Source organism: Podarcis erhardii (assembly GCF_964252035.2).
Source record: "Podarcis erhardii genome assembly, chromosome: 7".
NCBI classification, from domain to species: Eukaryota; Metazoa; Chordata; class Lepidosauria; order Squamata; family Lacertidae; genus Podarcis; species Podarcis erhardii.
This window is the reverse complement of record NC_138511.1, coordinates 1,959,587-1,973,765: the sequence shown is the minus strand read 5'-3', so window position 1 is coordinate 1,973,765 and position 14,179 is coordinate 1,959,587.

Genomic DNA, 14,179 nt, shown 5'->3' with positions numbered 1-14,179 from the left:
TATTCAATTCAGTACATAACATAGGTACTACCCCTCTCTGTCTCAGTTACCTGTATGTGCTTCAAAAATTAAACAGTAGTGTATTCTAGGCAGTTTGGTGTGCTGGTGAGTGGATCAGCAGATTGACGCCAGTGGCTTCATCACAGTTACAAGTACAGCACAAACTGAACAGGCATCGTTTTACAATTTTAGAGTAAGTTCAGGGCCTCAGACAAGTGACGCCAAGCTGGGCTGATCCATATCTACTAGGAGATATTTGGTGATCTGCAGTAAATCTGCAAGGGTGTATGTCTCCTGATAGTTTAACAATGCCAAAGTAAAAAGAAAATCTTTTGTCATGACTGATTATCACTTCTCTTTCAGACTTAGAATTTCCTGGCTACCTCTGACCAGATCTCTGCTGTCTGCTGTGTTGCATTAGAATTCCTGGTCTGTAATAAGTCAGATATAGATTCCTGCTTGAGAGGACACCTTATCCCCGTGTCCTTCCATGGGGTCAGGGAGGGAACTGGCTCACTCCTTGAGTACCTAGAGCCACATGTCAATCCACAATTTTGCTCCTGTTTCCGGTTAGTTGGAACTGGGGGTTTGGGGAAGGGAACAAAGCATATCCCGCAAGACTGTAGTCTGCCCACTTCATATTAAGCTATTCAGACTTCTAAAATATACTGTAAAGAACCTATACTTCTGTGTTCCAATGATAAGCAAAATGCCCATTAGTATCATGGGCTGCATTAAGGGTTGGCCAAGATGTTATGTTTATCACAGGCCTGCTGCTGAAAACCTTGTTCAGCTGAGAGAAAGTAACTGGGCTGCAAAGAGGCAGATTTACCAGAAGAAAATTAAATGAAACCGAGATAATACAAAGCACAGCTGACATTTATTTGGAACAGCAATGTTCTTCTAGGGGTGGCTGCTGGCCTTTGTGCTATAAAGTTGTCCCTCACCTTACATTGGGGGTTTGGTTCCAAGTGTAACATGTATATGCAAAAATCATGGCTGAATCTTCACTTATATAAAAACGCTGTGAAAATGCTTTTTTAAAAAAGTTTTTTATATATATGTGGAATTTGACATTAGCTCACTACCACCATCTAGTGTCACATTTGTATAATGCACTTAAAACACACTTAAAACGTCATACAGTGGTACCTCGAGTTACAAACGCCTCAGGTTACAAATGCTTCAGGTTACTAACTCCGCTAACCTGGAAGAGTTACCTCGAGTTGAGAACTTTGCCCCAGGATGAGAACAGAAATAGTGTGCCGACAGTGCAGTGGCAGCAAGAGGCCCCATTAGTGAAAGCACGCCTCTAGTTAAGAACAGTTTCAGGTTAAGAACGGACCTCCAGAATGAATTAAGTTCGTAACTAGAGGTACCACTATATTTGAAACTATATAGCTGAGTCCCACGTATATCCAAAGTCGTGTTACGCTTATAGCTGTTTGCTGGCTTTGGGGATGTGCATAGATGCTAGGAGAGGATATATTTATTAGATATTATCCTTCCTTCCTCATGTTCTTGAGTTCAGCAGAGTGCATCCTTTTGCAGCTTAAAAGGGAAGCTTTGATAGGCCAGTTTTAGCCTTTTAGTTTAAGTAATCCAGGATGCTTTAAGGCAGGCTGGATTCTCCTGGTATTTCCCCTTTTCTCCCCCTTAAAACAAAGATTACACAAACAACCTTGTAAAAGGTAAAAATAACATTTACTCACCCAGGCAGCTCTGTATCAGGAAGCTTTCAATGTCCGAGGTATTACTATGTTTTTTATGTGCTGTAAGCCACCCAGAGTGGCTGGAGAAATCTAGCCAGATGGGCAAAGTATAAATAATAAAATTGTTGTTGTTGAAGAGTAACTGATACTGCAGCTTTGATCAGGCAGGCTTAAAGTGGTAATCCAGTTACAAAGTCCAGTTTAAGATGGTGCCTGAATAATGGAGCTCAGACATGCAGATGTTGTCACACTGCTGGAAGGAGGTGAAGGAGAAAAGAGCAAAAAGCAGCTGAAGAGATTATCTGTGGCTACGCCCTCACTCTGTCAGGGCACTGTGGGAGTGGCTCTCAGAGTTCTTTCTAGAGAACTTACAGGAAAACTCTGTGAGCTTCAGCTCCTATCATGTGCCTATCTAGCAAACATGCATTGTTGGTTTGACTGCATTGTAAATATCCTGCATCTGTCTGTCTAGGAAGACAATGGAGGAGTGTGCCTTTGGGGGTGAGGTTTTTGTAGCACAGAATTGATCTACCGCAGTGTTTCCCAACCTTTTTTGGGCAAAGGCACACTTGTTTCATGAAAAAAATCTCGAGGCACACCACCATTAGAAAATGTTTAAAAAATTAACTCTGTGCCTATATTGACTATATATAAAGTAACTCTCTTTAATAGGCATCAAATAAACACAAAGAAAGTACCGTATTTTTCGCCCCATAGGACGCACTTTTTCCCCTCCAAAAATAAAGGGGTAATGTGTGTGCGTCCTATGGGGCGAATGCAGGCTTTCGCTGAAGCCTGGAGAGCAAGAGGCATCGGTGCGCACTGACCCCTCTTGCTCTCCAGGCTTCAGGAAGCTGTCCGCAAGCCTTGCGCGCCCGGCAGGAGCTCCCGCCAGGCGCGCAAGGCTTGGGGCGGCAGCCTGTTGCCCGAAGCACAGGGAGCCCTCCGGAGGGCTCCCCGTGCTTCGGGCGAGTGTCTGCAAGCCTTGCGCGCCCGGCAGGAGCTCCCGCCAGGCGCGCAAGGGTTGGGGCGGCAGCCTGTTGCCCGAAGCACGGGGAGCCCTCCGGAGGGCTCCCCGTGCTTCGGGCGAGTGTCTGCAAGGCTTGCGCGCCCGGTGGGAGCTCCCGCCGGGCGCGCAAGGCTTGGGGCGGCAGCCTGTTGCCCGAAGCACGGGGAGCCCTCCGGAGGGCTCCCCGTGCTTCGGGCGAGTGTCTGCAAGGCTTGCGCGCCCGGCGGGAGCTCCCGCTGGGCGCGCGAGGCTTGGGGCGGCAGCCTGTTGCCCGAAGCACGCGGAGCCCTCCGGAGGGCTCCCCGTGCTTCGGGCGAGTGTTTGCAAGCCTTGCGCGCCCGGCAGGAGCTCCCGCTGGGCGCGCAAGGCTTGGGGCGGCAGCCTGTTGCCCGAAGCACAGGGAGCCCTCCGGAGGGCTCCCCGTGCTTCGGGCGAGTGTCTGCAAGCCTTGCGCGCCCGGCAGGAGCTCCCGCTGGGCGCGCGAGGCTTGGGGCGGCAGCCTGTTGCCCGAAGCACGCGGAGCCCTCCGGAGGGTGCCCCGTGCTTCGGCGAGTGTCTGCAAGCCTTGCGCGCCCGGCAGGAGCTCCCGCCAGGCGCGCAAGGCTTGGGGCGGCAGCCTGTTGCCCGAAGCACGCGGAGCCCTCCGGAGGGCTCCCCGTGCTTCGGGCGAGTGTCTGCAAGCCTTGCGCGCCCGGCAGGAGCTCCCGCTGGGCGCGCAAGGCTTGGGGCGGCAGCCTGTTGCCCGAAGCACAGGGAGCCCTCCGGAGGGCTCCCCGTGCTTCGGGCGAGTGTCTGCAAGGCTTGCGCGCCCGGCGGGAGCTCCCGCCGGGCGCGCAAGGCTTGGGGCGGCAGCCTGTTGCCCGAAGCACGGGGAGCCCTCCGGAGGGCTCCCCGTGCTTCGGGCGAGTGTCTGCAAGGCTTGCGCGCCCGGCGGGAGCTCCCGCTGGGCGCGCAAGGCTTGGGGCGGCAGCCTGTTGCCCGAAGCACAGGGAGCCCTCCGGAGGGCTCCCCGTGCTTCGGGCGAGTGTCTGCAAGGCTTGCGCGCCCGGCGGGAGCTCCCGCTGGGCGCGCGAGGCTTGGGGCGGCAGCCTGTTGCCCGAAGCACGCGGAGCCCTCCGGAGGGCTCCCCGTGCTTCGGGCGAGTGTTTGCAAGCCTTGCGCGCCCGGCAGGAGCTCCCGCTGGGCGCGCGAGGCTTGGGGCGGCGGCACGGGGTGGCCGGCCGAAGCGAGCGGCGATGGGATTTGGGAGGGAGCTCGCTCACCGCCCCGCGTGTGCTCGCCGCCGCCGCCGCCCCGCCTCTCGCCGCCGGACTCGCCCGCCTCCCTCCCACGGCACACCAGGCAACGTCTTGCGGCACACTAGTGTGCCGCGGAACACCGGTTGGGAAACACTGATCTACCGATTGGCCTGGTGCCTTGGGGATCCTGCCATCTTTCATTCTGTGGACATGACCAAGCCAGCATAGACTTTGGTGAGATGGGAGTGAAAGCATGCTGGGAATGTGGCCTTGGGAGAGTACATCTTTGTTTGGAATTTGCCTTGCCAAAGGCATGCAGCACATGTGGAAGGCATTGAGGTGTCGCTCCTGATGGTTGTAATCTGCCCACAACTCACTTCCATAAAGCAGCACACTCAGCATGCAAGCCTGATAAACCTTCATTGTGGTATTGGATGTTGGCATCGCATTCTCCCATGCCCTTTTGAAGAGGTGAGCCATGCTGTAGCTGCCTTGCCAATGCACTTGTTCAGCTCAGCGTCAATGGAGACATTGCTGGTTATGGTGGAACCCAGGTAGACAAAATTGTCTACCACCTCTAGTGTGTGGTCAGCAGTGTGGATGTGTGGAGTGCTATCAGCATCCTGACCCTGGATGTTGGTCCTCATCAGGCTGATGGTAAGGTCTGTAATAAATGAAAACCTGCCCTTATCCCCTTATGGGGAACACAAGAGCCCTTATAGAGTCCTTTGTAGATTCTCCATCGGTCGGAGAAAATAGCAGAGGCCAACCAGAGAATATTGAGAAGCAAAGCAGCTAGTAAGCCTGATCTTTATTGAACTGTTGCAACAGGGTGCCCCCCCTCACGCAGGAAAGGAGGAGGACCCAGAACCCAGGTGTGCCTACCCTTATATAGACATTTTAAATTGCCCGCCCCGGAGTCCAAGACCACCCCCAGAAACATCATACATACATCACAGAAGGGGTGTAGCCCAAGACCCCCCCCCCCGATACATCATACCTACATCACAGAAAAGGCAGTCTAAAACAGAAATCTGAGTGCGTTGTTTTTCTCCTGTCATTGTTTATCTCATGTCTAGCAGGTTACCTGTTAATACTTACTTGATTGGTTACCCTGGGGAGCCTGGCCAGTCTTTTGTAGTGACAAATACTTAGTTCCTGAGCCAGGTCACAGGCTCACCCTATTCATACACAGACATACCCTTAAGACAGGATTTGTGAAGGAAAAGACAATGGGGAGGCTTTTCCATTTTCCTTTGACCTTGCAGAGAAAACATTTGGTCAGTTTGGGAGCCAAAATGGCTCCAGGACTGCCCTCCTGTGTTGCCTCAGACATGTGGCCTATACAATTTATGTACGTGTTTGCCTGGCACATCCATAAACATTTATTATATATATAAGACCTTAATTTATTTTATTTCAGGTCAAACTCCTTGCAGGCTTGGGCAAAACAGCTGGTGAATCTCTGTAAATCTTCCTCAGAGTGCATTTTCAAGGAGGTGTCATCTGCATACAACATCTCTTGGATAAGGACCTGCCACACTTTTGTCTTGGTGTGGAGAGTGCCAGGTTGAACAGACCCCCGTTGCTCCTTGTATGGATGTACACACAAGCACACTTGGCTTGCCCCCATGGTGCCAAAGGCATGTGCTTGCCACGTAACGTATGGACATCACCCGCACATGGCACTTGATGTGCTGATGTCACTTGTGCACACCGCACAATGTGCTAATGTGTCGTTTGTATGCTGCGTGGCTTTCACATGTGACGCAAGCATTTCACACGGCATGCACAAGCGAGGTGAGCACCTTGCACTGTGTGCACACACAGCTGCCACTTAATTTTTAGGGGGGCTGACCCCCCCCTTGAAAATTGTTTGGGGGGCCCTCAGCTCCCGCTAGATGACGCCCCCCCACACCATCTTCAGCTGAGCTGAAGGCATATGAGAGCAGCAGGGAGAATTTGCCAAGGGGGCTGGGGCAAGAACAGAGCCCTGTTTCACACCATTCTTGTGAAGCTACAAGAACAAAGGCGACCTCCAAGACTGCAACAACTACCGTGCAATCTCCCTGCTGAGTACGGTGGGGAAGGCCTTTGCTAATGTGGTTCTCAACAGATTGCAGTAACTCACTGACAGTGTCTGTCCTGAGTCACAATGCAGTTTTAGAGCTCAGGGGTCAACAGTCAGCACGATTTCCTCACTGTGCCAAGAGCAGAAACGCCCCTTGTACATCGCCCTCAAAGACCTGACAAAGGCGGCTGCTGAGGGAGGGAGAAAGAGCATCCCTATCAGTCTCAGAGCTGGCATGTGAAGCAGGCCTTGCCCAAGAAGCAAGGCCCAAAAGCTCTTTGCACAAAAGAGCCTGCACAAAAGAGCTTTTAAACTCTCGGCCTTGCTTCTTGGGCAAGGCCTATTTTGCACACCAGCTCTGGGACTGATAGGGATGCTCTCACAAGACGTCACAGGGTAATCTGACTTCCTACAAGATCTCATGACAGCATACCAATCTTACCCACATACGATTGAAGTTGCACAGGTTAAATACGTGTAAAATGCAGGCGTAATGTATATATAAGAAAATCAATTTCTCAGCTTCTGTCTCTAGGGCACACTGGGCTTCAAATTCAAGGTGACCTCTGCACGCTGGGGGTGAATCTGCTTTCATCCACCACCTGCCTGATTGCAGCCCCATATAAATTTGGAAGCAGCTAATCATTCTCATCTTCTTTCTCTTGGTCTCATTGGCTTTCCGCAGAGATCTACGCACATTCCTTTGTCTACCTGTGTGTTCTTGCCTGGTGGTTCCTGTCTCACCCCAACATTTTGACCAAGCTCCTCCTGGCCATCTCCACGTGCCTCCACAAAGTGCTTTTTTCTGGGGGGATGCAGAGGTATGCATACCCCTAAACATTTTGGAATCTTTGTACTTTTGTCCATTTACTGTATTTATTTGTCCCAATTTGAACTACAAAATGCTGATTTTCTTGAGTCAAAATGAGATTACCCCTAAACATTTTTTTCAAAAAAAAAGCACTGCCTCCACATGTTTTCCTTATGACTGAAGAATTTCTTATGCTCTTTCTAATTTCAAAATCATGCCATTAGCAGGGATGTAACACTCAGCTTGTATTATTATTATTATTATTATTATTATTATTATTATTATACCCGGAGGTCTCAGGGTGGTTCACAGAACAAAATCAAAATATAAAACCACCAAATATATAATCAAAATAAAAACAACCCAATAAACACCCCCCTTAAAAAAAAAGAACCACGTTTTAAAAAGGCATAGGATATAAATCAGATCAACCAAAGGCCTGGTTAAAAAGGAATGTTTTTGCCTGTCGCCTAAAGGTGTATAATGAAGGCTCCAGGTGAACTTCCCTGGGAAGAGCATTCCACAGACGGGGAGCCACTGCAGAGAAGGCCCATTCTCATGTTCCCACCCTCCGGGCCTCTTGAGGAGGAGGCACACAAAGAAGGGCCTCAGAAGATGTTCAAAGTCAAGCCATCATTTGCCTTATTAAGTCATTATATTAATTACAGGTATAACAGTGAGCATTACTATTAAATTCTCCTTAGGCTGATGAGAATTGTAGTGCATGAACATCTAGAGGGCACCAGGTTGCCAAAGTCTGCCATCATCCATTTAATATTCTTTAAGGTGTCCCAAGACTCTTTGTTATTTATGTATCCTACTGGTTATTTAAATTGGATTTCTAATATCAGACTAATATTGGACCAACGTTTCTTAATAATAGGACAAACTCCCAGGCAGGGGCTGTTGGGGTTTGCAATTCCAAGCATCTGTAGGGCATCAGGTTGACAAGAATCATAGAATCATAGAGTTGGAAGAGACCACAAGGGCCATCGAGTCCAACCCCCTGCCAAGCAGGAAACACCTTGACGAGCACTCCTGACATATGGTTGTCAAGCCTCTGCTTAAAGACCTCCAAAGAAGGAGACTCCACCACACTCCTTGGCAGCAAATTCCACTGTCGAACAGCTCTTACTGTCAGGAAGTTCTTCCTAATGTTTAGGTGGAATCTTCTTTCTTGTAGTTTGGATCCATTGCTCCGTGTCCGCTTCTCTGGAGCAGCAGAAAACAACCGTTCTCCCTCCTCTATCCTGTGTCACAGGATGCTCCTCTGGAGCTCCTCTGGAGCATCCTGTGACACAGACAACAAATGGCTTGCCCAAAGCAGATGACAGCTGCATAATTGGTTGCAGTGCTGAGGGGATGTCAGGCTTGTCTACCAGCTGCTTCTTCCCATCTATGTGCAATTATGGTGCAGAGACCGTCTCACTGCATTTTCTGATGCCCACTCTGTCCTGTCTCCTGAGAGCACATCAGTCTTTGTCATTGAGCTTCTGGAAATGAAGCCTCCATGAGAATCTGGCGAGGCCAAAAATTTGTCATGCACCTTCACAAACTGTTGGAAGAATTTTGTCTCTCTTCATTCACCCTCTCCCTGGAAGAACAATATATTAATGCCTCCCTTTAATTTCACCACCTGCAAAAAGCTTGGAGAATTTTTGAAGGGTATTTTCTCTCAGGCTGTGATTGTTATATTATTTCAGGGAGGAGGACTTTGCAGTCTCCCTGAGAGGGCACACGGCAGTCTAAGGGGCCAAGGATAGGGCAATAGGGCACCATAAATGGAGACTCAGATATCAGGATGTGCAGTCCCACATACCCCTCTGGGTCAACTGAAAATTGGCCTCAGGTGCACCTGGAGATGAGGCCCACACAAACATCTCTATTTTCTGGGTTCCTTTTCCTAAGCCAACCTAAAGGAAGTAGTGGAGAGGCTGCCCTCAGCTTCAGGAATGGCCCTGAAGGGATGGTCCCTCCCTGTCAGTTTCTTCTTCCGTAGTCTCAGGCTGCATTCAAACAGCAGTTTATTCTGTTCTCATGACATTTCCCTTTCTATTAATTTCAGCATTATATCTAAACTTTCTCACCATATAAAATCCACTTCCAGAAATATTGTGGGATACAGCACATATAACACTAATTTCCATGATACTTGGTTCCAGAAAAAACACACGTTTGCCTCTCCTCATATGAAATGACCTATCATCATCATCCAATTGTAGGTTTGGAAGAGACTCCAGGGGTCATCATGATGCAAGAATCACAGCTAAATAACTCCTAACAGATAGCCATCCAACTTCTGTTGACAAACCTGCAATGAAGGAAGGTCCACCACCTTGTGAGGTAGTCTGTGTTGCTGGCAAGAAAAAAATGGATATGAAAAGGATGCAAGATCCAGGTTTGGGGCAACTGCTCTTTGGTGAGAGAACCCCAGAAAAGCTTTAAAATTACAAAATATGCAGCAAAGTAAAGTGTTGAAATAAGGCTGTTAGATCTTTAAAATATGCCATTGTGAGTTCCCTCTTCTTCTAGCATAGGGAAAGACCATACATTTGGTAAGTTAAAAATGGTTTACTTACAAACTTTCCAAAGGTCAGATTCATGTGCTTTTTCATACAGCATTCAGAAAAGTTGCATAGGCAGTAAAACTTGGTTTAGTTAGTGGTGAAAGTTCCTATATTATTGGTATAGGAATTCAAGAGAGGCTTGTAACAGGAGGAACATAAGATTGCAACATTTTCTGTGGGACAGCCCTTCAGGTAGTTGGAGGCACTTGGAGGATGGATGGCGGCTAACAGATTGAGGTTGAATCCTGACAGGACAGTGCTGTTTTGTGGGGACAGGGGGCGGGCAGATGTGGGGGACTCCCTGGTCCTGAATGAGGTAACTGTGCCCCTGACGGACCAGGTGTGCAGCCTGGGAGTCATTTTGGACTCACAGCTGTCCATGGAGGTGCAGGTCAATTCTGTGTCCAGGGCAGCTGTCTACCAGCTCCATCTGGTACGCAGGCTAAGACCCTCCCTGCCCACAGACTGTCACGCCAGAGTGGTTCATGCTCTGGTTATCTAGACTACTTGGACTTGGACTACTGCAATGCACTCTACGTGGGGCTACCTTTGAGGGTGACTCGGAAACTGCAATTAATCCAGAATGCGGCAGCTAGGCTGGTGGCTGGGAGTGGCCGCTGGGACCACATAACACTGGTCCTGAGAGACCTGCATTGGCTCTCAGTACGTTTCTGAGCACAATTCAAAGTGATGGTGCTGACTTTTAAAGCCCTAAACAGCCTTGGCCTAGTATACCTGAAGAAGCGTCTTCACCCCCATCTTTAAGCCTGGACACTGAGGTCCAGCTCCGAGGGCCTTCTGGCGGTTCCCTCCCTGCAAAAAGCGAAGTTGCAGGGAACCAGTCAGAGGGCCTTCTTGGTAGTGGCACCCACCCTGTGGAACGCCCTCCCGTCAGATGTCAAGGAAATAAACAATTATCTGACTTTTAGAAAACATCTGAAGGCAGCCCTGTTTAGGGAAGTTTTTGATGTCTGATGTTTTATCGTGTTTTTAATATTCTGTTGGGAGCTGCCCAGAGTGGCTGGGGAAACCCAGCCAGATGGGCAGGGTATAAATATTATTATTATTATTATTATTATTATTATTATTATTATTATCCCCAACTCCCTCAGCTGTCCCTCATAGGGCTTGGTTTCCAGATGCCTTATCATCTTGATACCTGCTGCTGGTGCTGGCTCCATCAACTGTTGGCCTCCCTACCTTCTGTCCCACAAGTTCCAATAGAGCAGCCACTATTGCAGCATGGTCAGAGAAGCCATAGCTCAGGGGCACTGCCTCTTCTTCCCATGCAGAAGGTGCCAGGTTAAATCCATGGCATCCCCCACAAAAAGGGATCAGATAACAAGCATTGAAAAAGTCACCAGCCCATGGGCCTAATTAAGCCCATAAGTCCTGGTGATGTGGCCCGCAAGGCCATTCTAGTCAAGCCATGCCCACCTGCCCATCACATATGATAACAGGAGTGAGGAAGTAAAGGAATGGCTGGATCTGAGGAGGAGTTTGCCAGCACTGCTGAGTAACTGATTGGCAGCAGCTGCAGAGCCCTGCACACAGGGTTTTGCAAACCCTGAGGATCACCTGAACCATGGGGCTTGTCAAACCTGGCCCACGGAAGGTAGAAGAGATACGGAAGTGGGGAGATAAGACAACACTGAGTTAGACAAAGCCTTGGCCTGACTCAGTGTAAAGGCAGCTTCCTGTGTTTCTAGCAATCAAAATAAATTCCCTGTCCTCAATTCCTGTTCAGTGAATAAGCAGGCAGGGTGGGTGGGAACAAAGTGCCTCTTTGGTTGCCAAGGTTCTCTCATCTTTATAGATCACTCTGTGTATTTATAGTGCCCCTTGCAACAGCAGTCAGTAAAGGAGAAGTGCGTGAGACATCCCCCAACAAAAATATGCATTTCTTTTTTTCCAGGACATGTCTTCAAGTATTTTGTTTTGTTTTGTTTTGTTCTCCACCCCACCCCCCACTGCACCCCAAGTTCCACACTGGGTTTCAAAGCCAGATTTCAAAGACATTTTCATGCTTAAAAGCCAAAATTAGGTGCCATTTCTTGCTGCTTGCAAGCTGTCGTGATGATGTGGCCCATATTAGAAGGAAGGGATTTTGCAAGTATAATGTTTTGGAAACAAGTGTACAAGAACAACAACAACAACTGATACGTTAAAATATAGGGCTTCAGGTATCAAGGAAAACCTGCCTAACCATCAACTTTGTATCAGCCCTGGAAAAGGGCTAATTTTCTAGAATCGTTTTAAAAACATTACAGTGCCCCCCCCCAAACTAGGGGAGCTAGTCTCAAACGTTTGTTGGGGGAGACCTAGGTTTTTTTTTGGGGGGGGGAGTTATTTGTCCTGTCTGCACGCTTCTTATGATGGAGGACCGCTGTAGCCACCCCCAACGACACGTTCTCAAGATGGAGAGTGAGGGAACAGCTGCAGTCGCTTGCGGTTCCTGCGCAATGTTTGCCATCTTGCCAAAGGTTGCAGGCAGCTTTACCTGCAGCAATTGCTTGTTGATTGCCCTCTTAAAAGACAAAGTCCAGCAACTGGAGGAACGTGTAGCTACGCTCCAAAGAATTAGAGAGCTGGAGCTCGTCTTGGAAGCAACAGAGCACACCGTCTCCACCAAGGAGGAGACAGGGGACTCCCCTGAGAAGGAGGCTAGTTCACCAACACAGGAGCCAGATATATGGAGAAACGTGACTCAAAGAGGTAGGAGGCCCAGGGTTCGCTCTGATTGTTTAGAAATCGCTTTGAGGTCCTCTCCCCTAGTATGGAAGACGAAGAACAGACTCCATTTGAGGATCTCTCCCTCATTACAGTCGACCAGGTAGATTTCTCCCTGTTAAAATTCATCTTGTTAGTTTTGGCCCAGTTCTCTAATCTGTCAAGGTCGTTTTGAAGTGTGATCCTGTCCTCTGGGGTGTTAGCCACCCCTCCCAGTTTGGTGTCATCTGCAGATTTGATCAGGATGCCCTTGAGTCCATCATCCATGTCGTTGATAAAGATGTTGAATAAGACCGGGCCCAAGACAGAACATTTCTTTACATTACATTTATTCTGGGCTGTGTTTCCTCTGCTGAATCATTTGCTCCAAATTCTTCAGGTCGGGCATTGTTTTCTTTATTGGAGAAGACTGAGGCAAAGAAGGCATTGAGGAGTTCAGCCCTTTCTGTGTCCCCTGTTTGCATTTCACCAGCTTCTCCTCTGAGTGACCCCACTGTTTCTTTATTCTTCCTTTTGCTACAAACATACCCATAAAAGCCTTTTTTGTTGCTTTTAACCTCTCTAGCAAGCCTGAGTTCATTCTGTGCTTTAGCTTTTCTGACTTTGTGTCTACACGTGCTGGCTATTTGTTTGAATTCCTCTTTGGTGGTTTCCCCCCTTTTCCATTTTTTGTACACATCCTTTTTTAATCTTAACTCAGTTAAAAGTTCTTTAGATAGCCACCCTGGCTTCTTTAGGCACCTTCCATGTTTCCGTCTCATTGGTATTGCCTGAAGTTGTGCTTTTACTATCTCCCTCTTAACAAACTCCCAGCTATCATGAACTCCCTTTCCTTTTAGTATTACTGTCCATGGGATCTCACCCAGCACTTCCCTAGGTTTTATGAAGTCGGCTTTCTTAAAGTCAAGAAATTGAGTCCTAGTATGCTTGGCTGCTCCTTTCCGCTGTATAGTAAACTTCAGAAGAGCATGATCACTCGCGCCTAATGATCCTTCCACTTCTACCCCACTAACCAGGTCATCAACATTGGTTAGGACCAGATCTAAAATGGCTGTTCCTCTTGTTGCTTCTCCCACTTTCTGGACAACGAAGTTGTCTGCAAGGCCAGTGAGGAATCTGTTTGACCTTATGCTCTTGGCTGAGTTTGACATCCAGCAAATATCCGGGTGATTGAAGTCCCCCATTACTACTATCTCCCTTCCTTTTGCATGCTTGGCCATCTGTTCCAGGAAGGCATCATCTATGTCCTCCGTTTGGCTTGGGGATCTATAGTAAACTCCCACAATGAGGTCCCTGTTATTCTTCTCTCCCTTAATTTTGACCCAAATGCTCTCACTTTGGCTTTGAGGTTCTAAATCTTGGATCTCTTCACAGGTATACACATCCCTGACATATAACGCCACTCCTCCTCCTTTCTTGTCTGGTCTGTTTCTCTGAAATAGATTGTATCCCTCCATTATTACATTCCAGTCGTGGGACTTATCCCACCAGGTTTCAGTGATGCCTATTATGTCATATTTAGTTTGCTGTACCAAGAGCTCAAGCTCATCTTGTTTATTACCCATGCTTTGCGCATTAGTGTACAGACATTGAAGTCCATTTATCATTCCCCCGTGTCTCTTATTTAAGGATTTTTTCCTCCCACCACTAGGTCTGCGTGCTGTTTGCTCCATTTGGTCTATGACATTTGGATGATCATCTTCATCAATTGATAGACTCCTACCTTCAGGAGCACTGTCTCCCTCCCCCACATTAGTCAGTTTAAAGCCCTCCTGATGAGGTTTCTGAGATTTTTGGCAAAAACATTCCTCCCAACCGTTGTGAGGTGCAGCCCATCGCTTGCCAGAAGTCCATCTTCAAGAAACTGCAGTCCGTGATCTAAGAATCCAAACCGTTCCTGTTTACACCATTTGCGAAGCCAGCTGTTCACTTCCACTGTTTTCCCCTCTCTCCCTGGGCCACGTCATTCAACTGGGAGGACAGATGAGATGACAATTTGTGCATTTAATTGCTTCAATTTCCTGCCCAGATCCTCGTAGTC